Raw genomic sequence first — 16,308 nt, 5'->3', positions numbered from 1 at the left:
CACAAACACACACACACACACACACTACCCACTGACCTGTCTAGATCTCTCCCTCGCCTCCCACACACACACACAAACACACACACACACACACACTACCCACTGACCTGTCTATATCTCTCCCTTGCCTCCTGGTGTCTTTTCTCTCTTTTCCAACACACACACACACATTTTCTCTCTCTGTGTCTCTCTCTCTCTCACTCACTCTCTCACACACACACACACACACACACACGCGCTTACACATACATGCATACACACTCTCTCTCTCTCACACACACACACATGCACACACACATACACACTGTCCAACACTATTATCCAGGTAAATTGGCCTGCTACACCCCGCAGACTCTTGCCTTACTAGACTGACCTCAGGACAGTCCGGACTGACAGCCCCTCACTGATTCACTCAGCCACTTATTCACACCCAATGACTCGAGAACAGCTCGCCATGAAGCTCAGTCACAGTGCTGACGTTGGCTCACTCAAAAACAGGCATGGCACATTCTTGAGCCTAGAGCATCTGCACCACAAAGATCTTGGGCCATAATTAAATTGACGAGCAAACTCTAAAGTCTAATGTGTCAAACACATGGCCCCAAACATTATTATTCTTATTACTGGCCATATGCATTTGACACCATAAACTTTAGACTGTCCATAAATTCAATTAGGGCCTTTTGTCCTTTTTTTTTCTTTTACATTGCGTCCCCTCTGACAGCACGATCCAGCACACTCTGCGCTAAATCTGATTAAGCAAGCTGGAGGCCCGATCTGTGCCAAAGGCATTACGGCCGGCTTGTGTTACATGGTAAACTTTGCATGCACACATTCGCAGGATTCTTGGTTAGTTTGGCTGATTACTCTGATTAAGGGTGACACTCAAGCAGTGTTGGGTCACACGACTGGGTCGGCTCCAAGACCATCCCTCGCAGCGGCCATTTTGAAAATTCCTCTGGCCACAGCGGGCAGATAAAACTCGGTTGGCATTTCGTTCTCTGCTCCCCTCCCTCTCTCAGGCTCTCCTTTGCTGTCCTCATGTGCTTCTCTCCGACACACACAATCACTCACTCTCCAGCTTTGTGCTCAATTATTTAGCTGAAAGACGAGACAGTGGCGATGATGAGAGGTAATTATGGGTCTGAGAACAACAGGAAAGTCTTGCTGAGAGAGACGACGGGATAAAAAAAGAGAGAGAGAGAGAAAGTGCAGAGAGCTTACAGTCGTCACCTGGCTCAGTAGCAACCTGCCGCGAGGTGTCACGCGCGCACGGCTCATCAGATGTCAGCCTCCCGTGGCGAGGACAGACCTCCCACCACAGCACACGATTCCGAGAAAGGTCACGGACGCAACGCAGGGTCGCAGTCATCTCAATTTGAATGAATCCCCGATCCCACGGCAGCGACACTCGGTACAGAAGTTCATTTCCATTTAAAGGCATTTCATTCATCGTTGCTGTGAGGTAACCGCCCACGGGTATACCATAATAGCATATACATTTATCCTTATAATAGTTTCAGAAAACTACAGGAAGAGTCTGTTTGCAACACTAAAGTCAGCTACTGCTTGAACTCAAGCTTTTATCATTCAACTTCTGCTGAGCAATACAAGCATTCACCTTACTTTTCAAGTCATTAAAGTTGTGTAGAAATGTCTTTACTGAGGCTTACAGGTAAAGCTGACAAAGTAGTGGTAAAGCTTTTAAAATGGTGATAAAGCCCATAATGCAGTGTTGCAATCTATGTAAACTAGTGCTGTAATCTTTATGTAAATAAAAGCCAATCTACCCATATGCTGTGAGTGTTTCATGATATTTACATGGTATGAGTCAAATCTGATTACCTGCCTGGTGTTTCAGATTGATTACACAAGGATAACAGTCTACTGAAAATGTAATGGACAGGAGTTTGAGTTGTGGAGAGATGGCTCCTTTACATACATATTATGTCAATGTAGCAATTTGGTGAATTATGGATCAGTAGATGTCTGTTATATTTCATCTCCACATATACATATATACATGCAAGGCATGTTGTGTGTAGTACTATAAGATCATTGGTAAAATAGCTTTTCTTGTTGTTAGGGTAAAATTGTGCTTTGACGGTTTGTCTCTATCTTTCTCTCTCATTCGCTGGCTCTCAATCTCTTCCTTCTTTCTTGCTAATGGAGTTTAGCTTTGAGCCGTTGCCTTATTGTCTTCCCATGCATGAAATAGCATCACCCTAAGTGGCCATAATGCCACATACTGAATATCAATATTGGACTGCATTATCACAAAAAGAAAAGTGTGTCAATAGGCGACTACATTATTTTGTCAATACCTGACCTTGTTATGATCGTATTTGGTGCTGACACCTCTGACTGCACAATGAACACATTTCCATGCAATCTTCTGAGTAAATGTGCATATAAGTGAATGCGTACATAAATATTTTAGAATTTACCATCGCACACTGGAGACATGCCTGGCTTCATTTGAACATCTTTTGATTGTCACCTTATTTTTGCAATATTCACTCAAAGTGATGTAGATTGTCGAGTCTGTTGGGCATAGATTTGCAATGTTGTTTATATTTATATAATGATGAAATTGTCTACGATGTTATTTGTCGGAGAGCATCACACAAAGGCATCAGTGTTTTGCAGTTTGTGGAGACTTCCGGAAAAAAGAGCTAAGATCCTCTGAGGTCTCCATATCTTTCTCTTTAAATGAGATAAAAAAATATATATATACCCCCCCCCTCCCCCCAACCAGTGAGTGAGTCAGAGGCAAGTTGAAAGCAGATGGTGTGTAATCTTGATCATAATAAAATGTGTTTGAGTTCAAACGACCCAAGCTGGTGCTCCTCGGCATCCCGGCGTGGAGCACCTCAAGGCTCCCAACATCAGAAGGCGGAGGGGTGGTGTGTGTGTGTGTGTGTGTGTGTGTGTGTGTGTGTGTGTGTGTGTGTGTGTGTGTGTGTGTGTGTGTGTGTACGCGTGTGTGTGCGTGTGTGTGCGTGTGTGTGTGTGTACGCGTGTGTGTGTGTGTGTGTGTGTGTGTGTGTGTGTACGCGTGTGTGCGTGTGTGCGTGTGCGTGTGTGTGTGTGTGTGCGTGTGCGTGTGTGTGTGTGCGTGTGTGTGTGTGTGTGTACGCGTGTGTGTGAGTGTGTGCGTGTGTGTGCGTGTGTACGCGTGTGTGTGCGTGTGTGCGTGTGTGTGCGTGTGCGTGTGTGTGTGTGCGTGTGTGTGCGTGTGTACGCGTGTGTGTGCGTGTGTGCGTGTGTGTGCGTGTGCGTGTGTGTGTGCGCGTGTGTGTGTGCGTGTGCATGTGTGTGTACGTGTGTGTGTGTGTGTGTGTGGTGGGGGTAGCTACAAGAGAAGATGGCCAGGGACTCCAGCACTACTGATAGTGAGACTGAGGAACAGCACTAAAAAGAAGCCTGTTTGTCACTAATTAGTTTCCCTCGGCTTCAAGCTGATTTTTAATTATGATTGGGGGAGCTTATGTCATACATGATGGAAAAAACAGCCCTTCAACTGTGAGATACAGACACAGCTGTGCAATACAACCATCTAAATCAATGCCCCCATCTTTCTAAAGTTTGCATAGCTGATGATCACACACACACACACACTCACACACACACACACACACACACACACACACACACACACACACACACACACATATTAACCATACGGGTTCCTGATTGACTAGGTGACACTCAGCATGTGTAACAAAAGTGTGTAACAACAGTGTCTTTGGCTAGAAGACATCATCACAGTGTGGGAATTTCTTTATTTAATTTCAGTTAATGTTGCCGTATTAAACATAAATGTCATCACTTGATCCATTGATAACACAGTTAGCCTCAAGCTAATTTTTAGCTGTAGTCCCCCGGCAGGTCGCGACATTTCTTTCACTTTCCTGGTAGGTTTCGTAGGCTTGGCTGTAACTACTGTACCTGTTTAGCCACCCACTGTGTCTTATTAACTCACTTGAGTCGAGGAATTAGAAGAATGCCAAGTCTGGGCAGTAAGGCAGTCACTGATCCTAAAGGTCAATGAACAACTCAGAAGACGAGGCAATCATCTCAACCTCCTGCACCGTACTGGGTTCCTCTTCCTAGACTGTGCCAAACATTGACCACAAGTGGGGACACTGGTAACCGTGCCTCCCGGAAGGAGGGACAGAGGGAATTCTAATCGGGTCCATCCATCCGTCCCCCTGCGTGTCCACTCATATGACCTCATACTGTTCTGCCCCGAGGTCAGAGGGTCACCATGTCTCAGTCCTCCTATGTGAACGTCGGGATCCAGCTCAGATTGCAGATGCTGGAGTTTGGCTCCACTCTGGAAACTAAGTTATGCCTGGCTCCTGTTGTTGGATGTAGTCTGGGTGTTGGATGTTCTGATGTCATGAGTAGCAAGTTCCCTCATAAATATTTGGATATTAGGATTGAACAAACTGCCAGGAAAATGCACATGGAATTGTAGACGCCATCACTCTTAAATAATTACCTTCTAATCTCTGCATTGATCATGAAAAACTATATTCTGTGTAGCAATAAATCTGCCATTTGTTTTTCATAATTGAACATCACAACCCCATTACTAGGCATTGTCAGTCTTTATAGACATCAATTTATGAATTTAATTAAGAAACAAATCAGCCTCAAGTAAATGAGAATGAAAGGTAAAATGAACAGCAACATTGAAATAGTGAGAACCCTCAGCAATTACTTTGTATTATTCTATCCTGTAATGAATGCTTTGTCCTGTATGCTATGTAAGTTTATTCTGCAGGGCATATATTATGTTCCTCTAGGAAGGTGTTGTTACGGTGTGCATGAAAAACACTAAGAAATAACTTTGATTCCATTGAATGTCACCCTGCTGTTTTTGCACCTGCCGGAACATGACCAGCAGCATTTCCAGACACCCTCAGTAACACCGGGATCAGTTGGCTGATTAGTGTCTCAGCATCATCACCCAAAACACATAATAATCTACCCAACAAAATACCGACTTCCACTTTCACTCAGGGGATTTACAAACACGAGGTCTGTGGTTTAAAAAAAAACAAAAAAAAAAACGTTTGTTACCAAGATGTAAGAAGCGGCTAATCCAGAGGTGAAGGATGAATGAGACGATGATGGACACTCCTAAAGTGGCGCTGTCAGCGTGGCGTGTAAGCGGAGGTCTCCGTGTGAAAAGGTGCCTCTGTGAGAGTCGGCCGCAGCCCATTCAGAGGAGCCGCGTGGCCAGGCGGTGGTCTGCTGAAGAGCCCTCTGCAGAGTGGATTAAAGCTGACCGCTGCACAGATGAATAATTAACTGGACAGAAATGAGCTTACTCATGCACCCTTCCATTAAGGGGTTATTCTCCTTAACAGCAACAACATAAAGATGACCACACTGGGTGGATGCTGTCCACACACAAACACGCACACACACACACACACACACACACACACACACACACACACACACACACACACACACACAAACAGATATGCATTGTCTCTGCACTTTAATCCTATTTTTTAAGTAGGTTAATAAACTTGATTAAGAACTTTGCCATATTTAATAAATTAAACTGTATGAATGAATAATTAATGTGTGGGGATACTTGAGCCATCCACAAAGAGTATACCATTATCATACGGTACCAGAGACTGAACTTCTCTGTTCAAGCCTGTGCAGGGGCAATAGTTTGTGCCCAGTGACAGTACTTTGTGCCCAGTACTAGATTTTTTCTTATCATGTCATAACAACTAATTCCCCTATAGCCATTTATAATGTACCCTTTCAGATAACCCTAATGTTATGTCGAACAATACAACTGTGTCAAACTAAGACATTTGTGCATGTGTGTTTGTGTATATGTAAGAATACCATCAGGTATGATTGTGTGTGTGTGTGCGCATGTACGCGCATGTGCGCGTACGTGCGCGTACGTGCGCGTACGTGCGTGCGTATTGGAGTACCCTGTGTTTTAAAGTGACTGTGGTGTGTGTGTGTGTGTGTGTGTGTGTGTGTGTGTGTGTGTGTGTGTGTGTGTGTGTGTGTGTGTGTGTTGTTCGTGTGTGCTTGTGTGTTGATGTATGTTCATATAAAGTGGCGGCGGTCCCCGTCAGCTAATACCTGAGCTAATCTTTAGCCTGCAGCTCCAGACAGCCTCTGCATGGCTTTGAGCATGACCACATGTCACTGCAGGCGTTAACAGGATTTAATAGATCAGAAGCTGATCAGACAGGCTTTCCAAAATGATGACCCCCCACCCCCACCCTTCCCCTGTGTGTGTGTGTGTGTGTGTGTGTGTGTGTGTCTGTGTGTGCACATCAATGAATGAATGGGATTGAGTGGGTGTATGTGTACCCTCTGGTTTAAAAGCAATCCTGACCTCAATTACTTGATTGAACTACTTCCTTGACCAATAAGAAATCAGCTGTGTCTTTCCGATTGTGGTTGTTGAGTGGGAGTCTTAGAATAAATAGTTAATGACATATTTTCATCAAAAGGAGAAGTTCAAAAGGTTCCTGGAGGACTTGTGTGCTGTGGAATGGTATTAACCAACAAGGCCTGTGTACCGCTTTAAGGCTTTTAAATAAAATATCCTGTTAAAAGTATTACACTGTGTATTTGTGTCTGGATTGTTTGTGTGTGTGTGTGTGTGTGTTTGTGTGTGTGTGTGTGTGTGTGTGTGTGTGTGTCTGTGTGCATAATATATACATGTTTGCGTGCATTATGTTTATGTTTGTGTGTAAATCTGAAAAGTTGGTCATGAAATGGCTATCTATACATGTCTTGTGCACACGTTGTACATAGGAGAGCCTTCTCTCTACGCGCCCCTTATTGTCCAGCTCCTGTGTAATGCCAAGTCTGTTCCCCGTTCACCAGAAGGCAAGGGTCCTCTGAAGCCCCTGGTCAATCCGACACCATCCGACTCCACCCTCTCTCTGGTCTGAGTTGGAGTATGAGTGTGTTCCTCTCTCACGAGCTCCTCCGCATCAATACTGTATGACCATAAACAAGCAGGAGCGAAGCACGCCCCCCGCATGAAGCCACAGTCAGCGCTGAATTATTCCCTGTGCTTTCAGACCAAGTGCCGTCCTTTGTATGCTGTCCCAATGCATCACGACGGAGATGGCAGTAGCTCTTAGAGGGAAAAGAAAGACAGAGAGAGAGAGGCTGGATTTGCAGGAGATAAAAGCCATGTGCGATCACATGTGTCTTGTCGTAAGGGTTTGTTTGCAAAACAGCATGCTAATTTTAATATAGCTGAATATAGAAGCATTTTTTTCTGTTTTGAAAACTCATTATTTTTTCAGGATGTCTTATGTTTGCATCAATTGTTTTATCACAGAGGTATGCGGCGTGTTTATGTGCTGTTGACGTATTAGAGTTTGGCGACGAGATTACTTACCTTCCTCATTTGACAATACTGTATATCAGAGCCAACAAAGCCTGCACTGTGCTGCATGAACTCCCAGGTAAGGCCATTTTGAGAGACAAAGAGGTATGCCCCCCCCCAACACACACACACACACACACACACACAAACAATAACAGTTATGTTGGTCATTATGTTCTGTGAAGGACATCTGTCAGTTCTGAGCCCTTGGAATTTATTGGACTTTGGTGACAATTGTCAGTGTCATCAAGGCCTGCAATTTTCCTCATGAATTCCCCGACAAGTCATTGTTTTGAGAAACAGGGAACAGAGGTGTCTGTTATGTCCATTCAGGATGAACCAATCTGTGACTGTTAGGTGACGCTTGACTGTGTTTAATATGCAGCTGTTTTGGTCTGCTATGTTTGACTTTGAAAATAAAGTGAGTTCCCATTCACAATTCTCTTGTCCATTGTCTTCTCTAAAATATAACAGTGCCACTACAAATGTTGGGCCCTATGAAAGAATATCACATAACGTTTCAGCTCAGCTGGTGGATAACTTTACTGGGGGCCTCCAGAGAGTGTGGAGGAAGTCATCCAAGAGGATCAGAGCAGTTACTTACTTCACCCATAGGTGGAACCATGTGTGAGTGGCCTAAAAGTTCCACTCCACAGCTTTGCTTAAATCAAGATAGACATCAACCACCACTGCTGCTCAGAAGTGCAGTGGCTTTTTTGCCCTTTAAGGTTCCTGAAAGAGATACTACAGTGGCAGATGCTGCAGTGGAAACATACACAAAAGTGTGAAACTACCCCAGTGTTCCTGCGGTGGAAACGGGTCTAAGTGGTCAGTGTGGGTGGAGGTCTATGAATGCCTCTGTGGTAGCCACACACACACACATGCTTTAGGAAGGCACTGGGCACTGGTGCTTGGTTTCCTCAGGGTCCCATAATAGTATAAGGAGCTTTTCCTGGCATTGTTTGATTGGTCCTTAGAGGGCAAGGTCAACAGGAATCACTATTTAATGATTCATTGGATTGGGAGGGGTTATCTTTCATCTTCCAACGTGTCATCCTATCCACAAAGCAGGTGAAAACACATGTGTGACCAGGAATATCGTGATGAGCTGGCACTCTTTTTTGCCATGGGAACATGTATAGCAAAATCTGGAATCATTTCTATGTCTTTTTCACCTCTGTCATGACATGACTCTGTCAGTACATGACAGCATATCCTTGAGATGCAACTGGAGATTTAGGTCGATGTCTGTAGATGTGAGCTATTCTGGGTATGAGCTGCAGCCCAGCACTCTGTTAAGGAAGGTAATATGTAGCCTACTTTCCACTTTTGGAGCACCCCTTATAGCATATGGACAATTTAATGTGTGCCTCCACTCAGTCAACTGGTCTTAATCCACTTATTTGCTCTTTTGCCTGCTAAAACACAGGATTAGGATATGTGACGATATTCTGTAAACAAAATGTATCTTATATGCATATGTCTATATTGGTGTGTTATGTGTTCAACGCAGATGGATGGTTAGCTCACAGGAAAAAACTTCCCAGACAAAACCGCATGTATTTACCAGTGTTTCCCACAGTGATTTGTCAGACTGTCTCCCTCTGTTGGTTATACAACGTACTGCATTCTTCTGATTTCCAGCGCAGCCCCTGCAAGACTCAGATCGAGGCTAGGGCTTCACGTCGGACGCCAGCGCTGCATTCCACACTAGACTCATACACACATACACACACCGGGAAACCTCCGTACCGAACTATCACGCACACCCTCACACGGGAGTGGATATGTTGGCAAGTTTTGGAATTTAACCATGGCATGGATATCTAAACCAAAGATCACTTGAACTGGTAAGTTAAGCCACGCGATAGATAGAGCCACATCATTTTTCAACTTTCAAAACGAGAGATTTGAGACATTTATTTGCTGGTATCAGAGGCTGTTGCCTTCTCGCACCGTGAGTTTGGGAATCGGTTGTTTTCTTGCCTTCTCTAAGCATTCTCTTACGTCGGTGTTTGACTCACTTAAGTTGTTTCTGAAACGTAACGTCAACATAAGCTTAGGTTTTCTGATTTCGTTAATAATTTGTTTGTGTGTAAAACGAATGGGCTATCTATATAGAGTGGTGCTCTTGAAGTCATTTGTTGCACCAAACGGGATGGTAGATAGGCTTTAAAAAAACATGGTATGTTCTCCTCTGGAAGACTTCGTCTGCTGGGAAACCAGTAGAAAACTGGTTATAGCTATTCCCCTTTACGCCGCCTCTTTTGCGTCCCTTGTTCGCACTGAGAGACTGGAATGTGAGCTCACTCACAGCAAGCGAGTGAGTGGTTGGCGTATGAGCTATAAGGCTATCTACTCGTCATTTATTTAGAGAGATTGTTGCACGGTATCTTGACATGGGCATAGCAACTGTAGCTAATATTCTGCTGTATATTTCTTCTACAAGTTTCGGGTTTATGCTCACATTGGTCGACTTGCAATTAACACTCTTGTTACACAAGAGCTATGTTTAAACTGTCTTCAATTAAATGAGCACTCCAACAGTACATCTGGAATAGTCTGTTAGAGAAGGAAACGCGGATTTCTGGATGCTGACATCCTGAATCATTTAAGGCAGAGTGAGAGAGAGAGAGAGGCAGAAAAAAGCTCTAACAGTTCTCGGATGGGCGAGGATCAACCGTGGAATCCAATGCATTTCTGCTGTTGGAGAAGGCATTTGTCTCAGGGTCTTACTATAGATAACCGAGCTTGTCTCAGAAGCATATGTTTTCTGAGAGCCGTGTCTTGTCCCTCTCCATGCGTCAAGCTTCCAAACTGACTGGGAAGAAATAGGTTAAGGCATTTCTCTTGGGACTTCGATCGTGTATGTAAAAAAATCGACTGGCATTTGCATTTTAAAAAATGGTAAGTTGTAGGCCTAGCCTCGGTATTTGGTGTAAATTATGTGAAGTCAATCAGCCAAGAAATTAGCCCTTTTTCATAGCTCTGACCATGTCAGCCTGTGATTGGAATGCCTTAGTGTGGAGCCACCTATTCAAGAGGCTAGGAATCTTCCCGTGGGTGTGTTAATCGTCTCTCATTTAATAAAATAAAGCAACAACTCATTTTGAGAGGCGCTTACAGACTACACAGTGGCTGTAAGAATTACGCACGGGTTTGCGGATTAGTGCAGTATTTCTAATAGTCAATTTAAGATTGATTGTTAATATACTTCGTTCAATCATTGTGTATTGATCTTCCAACGTGTAACACAAACCCACAATTTGCTGTATTTATAGTGATCAAATGTAGCCATTGGATTCTTAATGCGAACCGTTGAAAAAGGATTTGATTCGACATAGCAGACACCCATTCAGGCTGGCCAGTGCATCCATTATCGCCACTGTGTGACGGTTAGGAGCATGACGGACATTCAGATGTAAATGGTAAATGTGTGTGTCCATGCATGATTTAATTGTTTGTTAAGGAGGAGGTGAGAGTCCCTGCGACTGCTGGGAATCTAGCGTCAAACACAGACCCGACACGAAAGGTTGATTCTGGATATCCGTCTTCCCTGGCGAATCGCCGAGGTGTGCGTGAACTGTAAACTCTGTCGCACGCCGATACAATGTTGATCTAGAGGGATACAACGTTGCAAATAAATCTCTGCCTAATTTACAGTTGGAGGGGCGATTTAAGTCTACTTGGCGTCTATCAATCTCTGTCGTTGTGTTACCAAGTAAATGAAAAGCCCCTACTGTGACATTCTTGTTAGGAATTAAATGGTCACGTCATGACATTGCCCTCACGGCATTTCTCTTCTCAAGTTAACCCCACTGCTTAAAATATATTTGTAGAGTATTTGACTCGGTTGTCATTATTTAGTACAACAAAATTCTTGCCGTAGGCTATGCCTGTTGCAAAAACCTTTATTTTTGGGCGAGTTAAAGTAGGCTATTTCAATAACATCTTAATTAGAATACGCTATTAGATCAGCAACACACATTTATATCGATGTGACCAAGAGTATAGGCTAATAAACCACCAACTGTGCTTGTGTTAAAAAACGCACCAGCCATGTGTGCTGTTGTTTCTATTGCCTATATTCCTCCATCCGCATTTGGTCTAGTCGGTTTGAGTGTGCTCTGCCGGCAGGGTTTGCCTGTGATGTGTAAAGTTTGGAATTTAAACTGACAGGCGCTCTGCCTCACTCCGAGTCCGTCCGTGTTGTTTTTAGCCGAGCACATCTGTGTGAAACCCGGTGCATATGCCACAAGCTCTAATGGCTCAAAACTCGCCACGGTGTTGCGGAAGGACATTTTTTTCAGAGCTGAGGCCAGGCGATAGCTAATGACCACTGAGAGCGCAAGATTAGCTTCGGACTGAAATAATTTATCTCGGCAACAAAATGATTGGAAATAAATTGCACAAGTGGGAGACAATTACAGAAGCAGAGATATGGGTATAGCACTAAATTGGCCACAAAGGGAGTAGATTAGGCCTTTGTTTGTCTCTTTTTAGATGAGGGTGTGTGAGCGGGAATAATTTGGTCCGAAATTTAAGCGATGTTTGTGTTATTATTCATATTTTATACAGAGCTGAATTTTTAACTCTGTTCATTTTTGCCCTCCAACCAGCCATTCTAAATTGGTTGTACTGGCTGGAGATGTATTCTGACTATGTTGAGGAGTCTTTAGTGGCATCCTATGAGATTGTTATTACCAAACACATTGTAATGTTAGAGCAATACTAAGTCCTAATTTTCCACTGGAGACATGAAGTACTCATGGGTTACCATTAGTAGACATTGAATTTTTCCTTCTGCACTTAGTATGTTAACGTGACTCATTAAGACTGGTTGAGAGGTAGATCTTGCTATAACATATTTTTTGAGTGACAGCTGCTTTAAACCATACTGGCAGTATTTCTGTGGTATCTGACTCTCTCTCGCTCTTCTGCAAACTTCCACACCCCCGCGTCCTGTGATTTCTCTTCGGTTTCTGTCTCTGTACTATATAGATCACACACACACACACACACACACACACACACACTAGAAAGCCTCTCCTCTCAGCACCACATGCTGCTTGAGAGCTCATAATTGCCACATACCATGCCTGCGCTTCACCCTCTGTTTGACTTCTATTAATAATCTCATTCTCTGCCGCTATTTCTGTGTGCGTGCCTTTGTGCTTGCTTTCTCCATCTGTAGGTGTGTGTGTGTGTGTGTGTGTGTGTTTGAGTGTTTGAGCATATGTGTGTTTGCCTGTGCCCCTTTGCCTTTCAGCTTGTAGTGCTGCGTGCCTCTGCCCCCGTGTGTGCAAGCATGTGTCTTTTAATCTGCTGTGTGTGTGTGCAGCTGTGTGTATATGTGTGTCTCATTGGCCTCTGATCTCTGCATAGTCACGGTTGGATGTTGCACTCCTTGGCACCGTTCCTGCTCTACTTTCCACAGTGGCATACGTAAGCACAACACAAGGGACTCACTCTTCCCTGAGATCCGAGGAATAGTATCTGAAGTGAACTCTGGACTTTCCAAAGACAAAAAGATTAAGGCCACTGGAGTGCCGAGCGCTGCTACGAAGAGCTCCGCCACGCCTCATGATGACTCACACACACACACGGCTGCGTACCACCACACTTTTTCACCTTGCTTTGGTTTTCTTATCCGTTTCTCTCTCTCTCTGTCTCTCTCTCTCTCTCTCTCTCTCTCTCTGTCTCTCTCTCTCTCTCTCTCTCTCGTCACTTGACTCACACTCTCCCTAGACTCACACTCTGCAAGTTCTGTCTTTTGCAGTCTGTTCTCTGTCCGTTCTCTCTCTCTGAAACTACCTGTAGTCCTGAGGCAAAGCACAACTCGACACTGCAACAGAACAGAACAGAACAGAACAGAACAGAATGAAACAGGCTGGAGTGAAGGAGGGGATGTTGCCGTGACCGAGGGGCCCTGTTCTAATCTAAACACTGCCCAAGGCCCTATCAGCCTGTTGGAAGGCAGGTCACACACACACACACACAGAAATGAATGTGGAAAAGCACACCCACCAAGACACTAACACATTTTCAGGCATGGACTTACAGAGAGCTATCTTGCAGGCAAAATAACAAGCAATCTCTTGCAGAAACACATTAGTATCTGCTCACATGCAAACATGCCACATATCTCTTTATGCTGTCAGAGAGAGAGAAAGCTAAGCCATCTCCATCTCCAGTCCTATACACACACACACCTCCGCAGCCTCAGGTAGAGTCACAGTACAGCTGGGTTGGGAAAACGCGGGCCTGTCCAATGCTGTGTACCTGCCATCCTCTAGACGGCCATCCAGGCCGGAGGTTACGCAAGAGGACAAAAACAGCCCAGGTGCCGCCGCTGCCACAACAACCAAAAAAATGAAGAGAAATGGCAGCTGTGCTTAAAATACCAGCCTTAAGGACAGGAATTAAGAGGGGGCGAGAGAGATAGACAGGGAGTGGGAGAGAGAGGTGAAGAGAGTTGGAGTGGAACTGTATGTGTTGGCCCCCAGTCTGCCCGTTACTTCAGACAACAGGATGGAGCTTTCTACTCTGGCCCTGTGACTGTCTCTGCCCGGCTGTAATGTATAATTAATCTCCTGCCTTTTCTAGTTTTATTTTTATCTACTATACTTTTAACCATTCTTCAAAGGCCCCTTCCAAACCCCCCTCCCTTCCCTCCCTCTCCCTCTCTCTCTCTCTCTCGCTGCCTGTCGAAGTGACAGCTGCCTTTGAGAATGTGCCGTTTTGAAGCAGGCACTTTAAAGGGCAACCCACATGAAGAGTACAGAAGGAATAAAATATCTCCGGCCTAACACTTTCCCTATCACCACAAAATCTCAGGAGAAAATGGGAATAGAAAAGTAACCTTGGTGCAATGCCGTGCGCGATGACAATGTTCTTTTGTTTCTTAAAAATTAGAGATGAATCTCCCATTCTTGACATTCCCATTCCAGTGTCAAAGCACTTTTTCACAGGAGGTAAGCTTTATTTTACCAAATCTGATGGGCAAAGGCTTTTTACTTTTCTAAGGTCCCTACCTAGAACCCTCTGTTACTGCGTTCCTTTTTAAATCTGTTTTTCATGAAACTCATTCAACTCTCAGCTTTACGTCATTGGTTTCAAATGGCACTTTAACAAGTGTTCTCCTAGTTGGGAAACCCCAGGAGTAGAGATGGACAATGTAGACAGTATAGACAAAACTATGTTTATATATTTCATAATATATATATTATGAAATACCAATATATTCTTGGGCACAGGTCCCATCGGCTTACAGTTGTGAGAGCCGTACGGTGACAGGATGTGGCACACCCACACCCAGGAGCCATTTGTGTGACCATGTGGGGCTGGGTTGGTCCTCAGGTGGTACGAAGGTGTTGGTGGTATAGTCGTGGCGCTGTGTCCATCCCGCTCCTGTGCCAGCCGCGTTCACTCAGGTGTATGCCGCACCGCGGGTGCCAGGCGGTGTGTGTGCCCGGGCATGACTAAACAAACATGACGGGCACAGGGCGAACGCACTGACAGAAAACCGTTGGGCCTCGGTGAGTCATCTCGCTGTGTATACAACCTCACCCCAGGTTTTGGTACTAAACTCTGATTAAGTAGAGCCCCCACTGTCAGCTCTTACCGGAGGGGGTTGGCGATTGGCTCTTCTCCATGTCAGTGTTTTGAGGGGAGGAGGGGTCGAGTGTTGGGGGGGAGATCAGGTGCACTCGAGGTGGAGTGGAGGAAGTTGTTTTGGACGAGTCCCCAGTTCTTGCAACCCTCTGCAAGATTATGTGTGTGTGTCTGTGTCTGTTTCTCTCTGTGTGTGTGTTCTGAGGCACTTGGATGAGAGTCACGGATTGTGTGTGTGTGTGTGTGTGTGTGTGTGTGTGTGTGTGTGTGTGTGTGTGTGTGTGTGTGTGTGTGTGTTCTGAAGTGGCTCTCGTGGTGCTGGGTGGCGTGGTGAGGAGTTCTGCAGGCCTCCTGGCCCACTCTGTGTGGGTGAGCTTTTGGGGCTGTTCACACACTCATTTGTGAAGTAGTCCCACTCTTTTGTGAAGAGGACGTACCCGAACAATGCGTGCAAACTGACAATAAGTGTGTGTGTGTGTGTGTGTGTGTATGTATGTTGACTTGATGTGTGACTGTGCATCTATGTACGCATTATGTCTCTGTATGTGGGTCTCTGAGGCACAGGTTTCATTTCCTCTGATGGTTCATCTGATGGTTGCCTTTTCTGCAGGTCTATTTTGTGAGTGTGATGAACAGTGAGGCCAGCACTGGTAAGCATCTTTGGCAGCCTTGTCTGCTGCACCCTCCTCTAGCCTCTCCCGTGCCCCGAGCAAGCAGGCCTGCATCGATCAGGAAGCCTACACTCAATGTTACCTTCAACACAAGTGTGTGTGTGTGTGTGTGTGTGTGTGTGTGTGTGTGTGTGTGTGTGTGTGTGTGTGTGTGTGTGTGTGTGTGTGTGTGTGTGTGTTAGTGTAAGACAACTCCTGCACCTGGATCAGACTGGCATTGTGCCTCTTTGCAGACAGCTGGCATTTCCTATGCTATCTCTCCCTCTCTTTCTTCTGTCATCTTGCGCAGATTGCTAGAACATCCACTTCAGTGTCTTTCACCTTGGCAGCACAAGCAGCAGTTTTTTTAGAAGTGTGAAAGATGCTTTCACCTTGGACAAACACACACACACTCACACTCACACTCACACTCACTCACTCACATGTAGCACGTCACACACATGCACACACACACACACACACACACACACACACGCAGTGGACAAGGCATCAGCGGCACTTGTCCATAAATGCTTGGCAGGAAGGTGGTGTGGCGTGGGCCTGAGTCTTTCCTGTAGATTTAGCGAAGCTGCTGTTGTTTACCACTCTCACAGGAGTCTGTCTGGAGCTGCAGGCATATTT

The 16,308-nt window shown here is 45.0% G+C and overlaps 1 protein-coding gene across 1 annotated transcript in view; it reads left to right on the top strand.

Moving 5' to 3' along the window:
* Positions 1-9,123: 9,123 nt before the first annotated feature.
* LOC121707554 (plexin-A1-like) overlaps positions 9,124-16,308 on the top strand; it is a 46,843-nt gene continuing 39,658 nt past the window's right edge. The window contains exon 1 of the mRNA XM_042090206.1: positions 9,124-9,252. The gene's annotated coding sequence lies outside the window, so the exon portion shown is untranslated. The remainder of the gene's footprint in view (positions 9,253-16,308) is intronic.

The sequence above is a fragment of the Alosa sapidissima genome, chromosome 4, assembly GCF_018492685.1.
Source record: "Alosa sapidissima isolate fAloSap1 chromosome 4, fAloSap1.pri, whole genome shotgun sequence".
Lineage (NCBI taxonomy): Eukaryota > Metazoa > Chordata > Actinopteri > Clupeiformes > Clupeidae > Alosa > Alosa sapidissima.
Note: the sequence above shows the minus strand (reverse complement) of the source record. Positions and strands in the feature narration are given on the sequence as shown.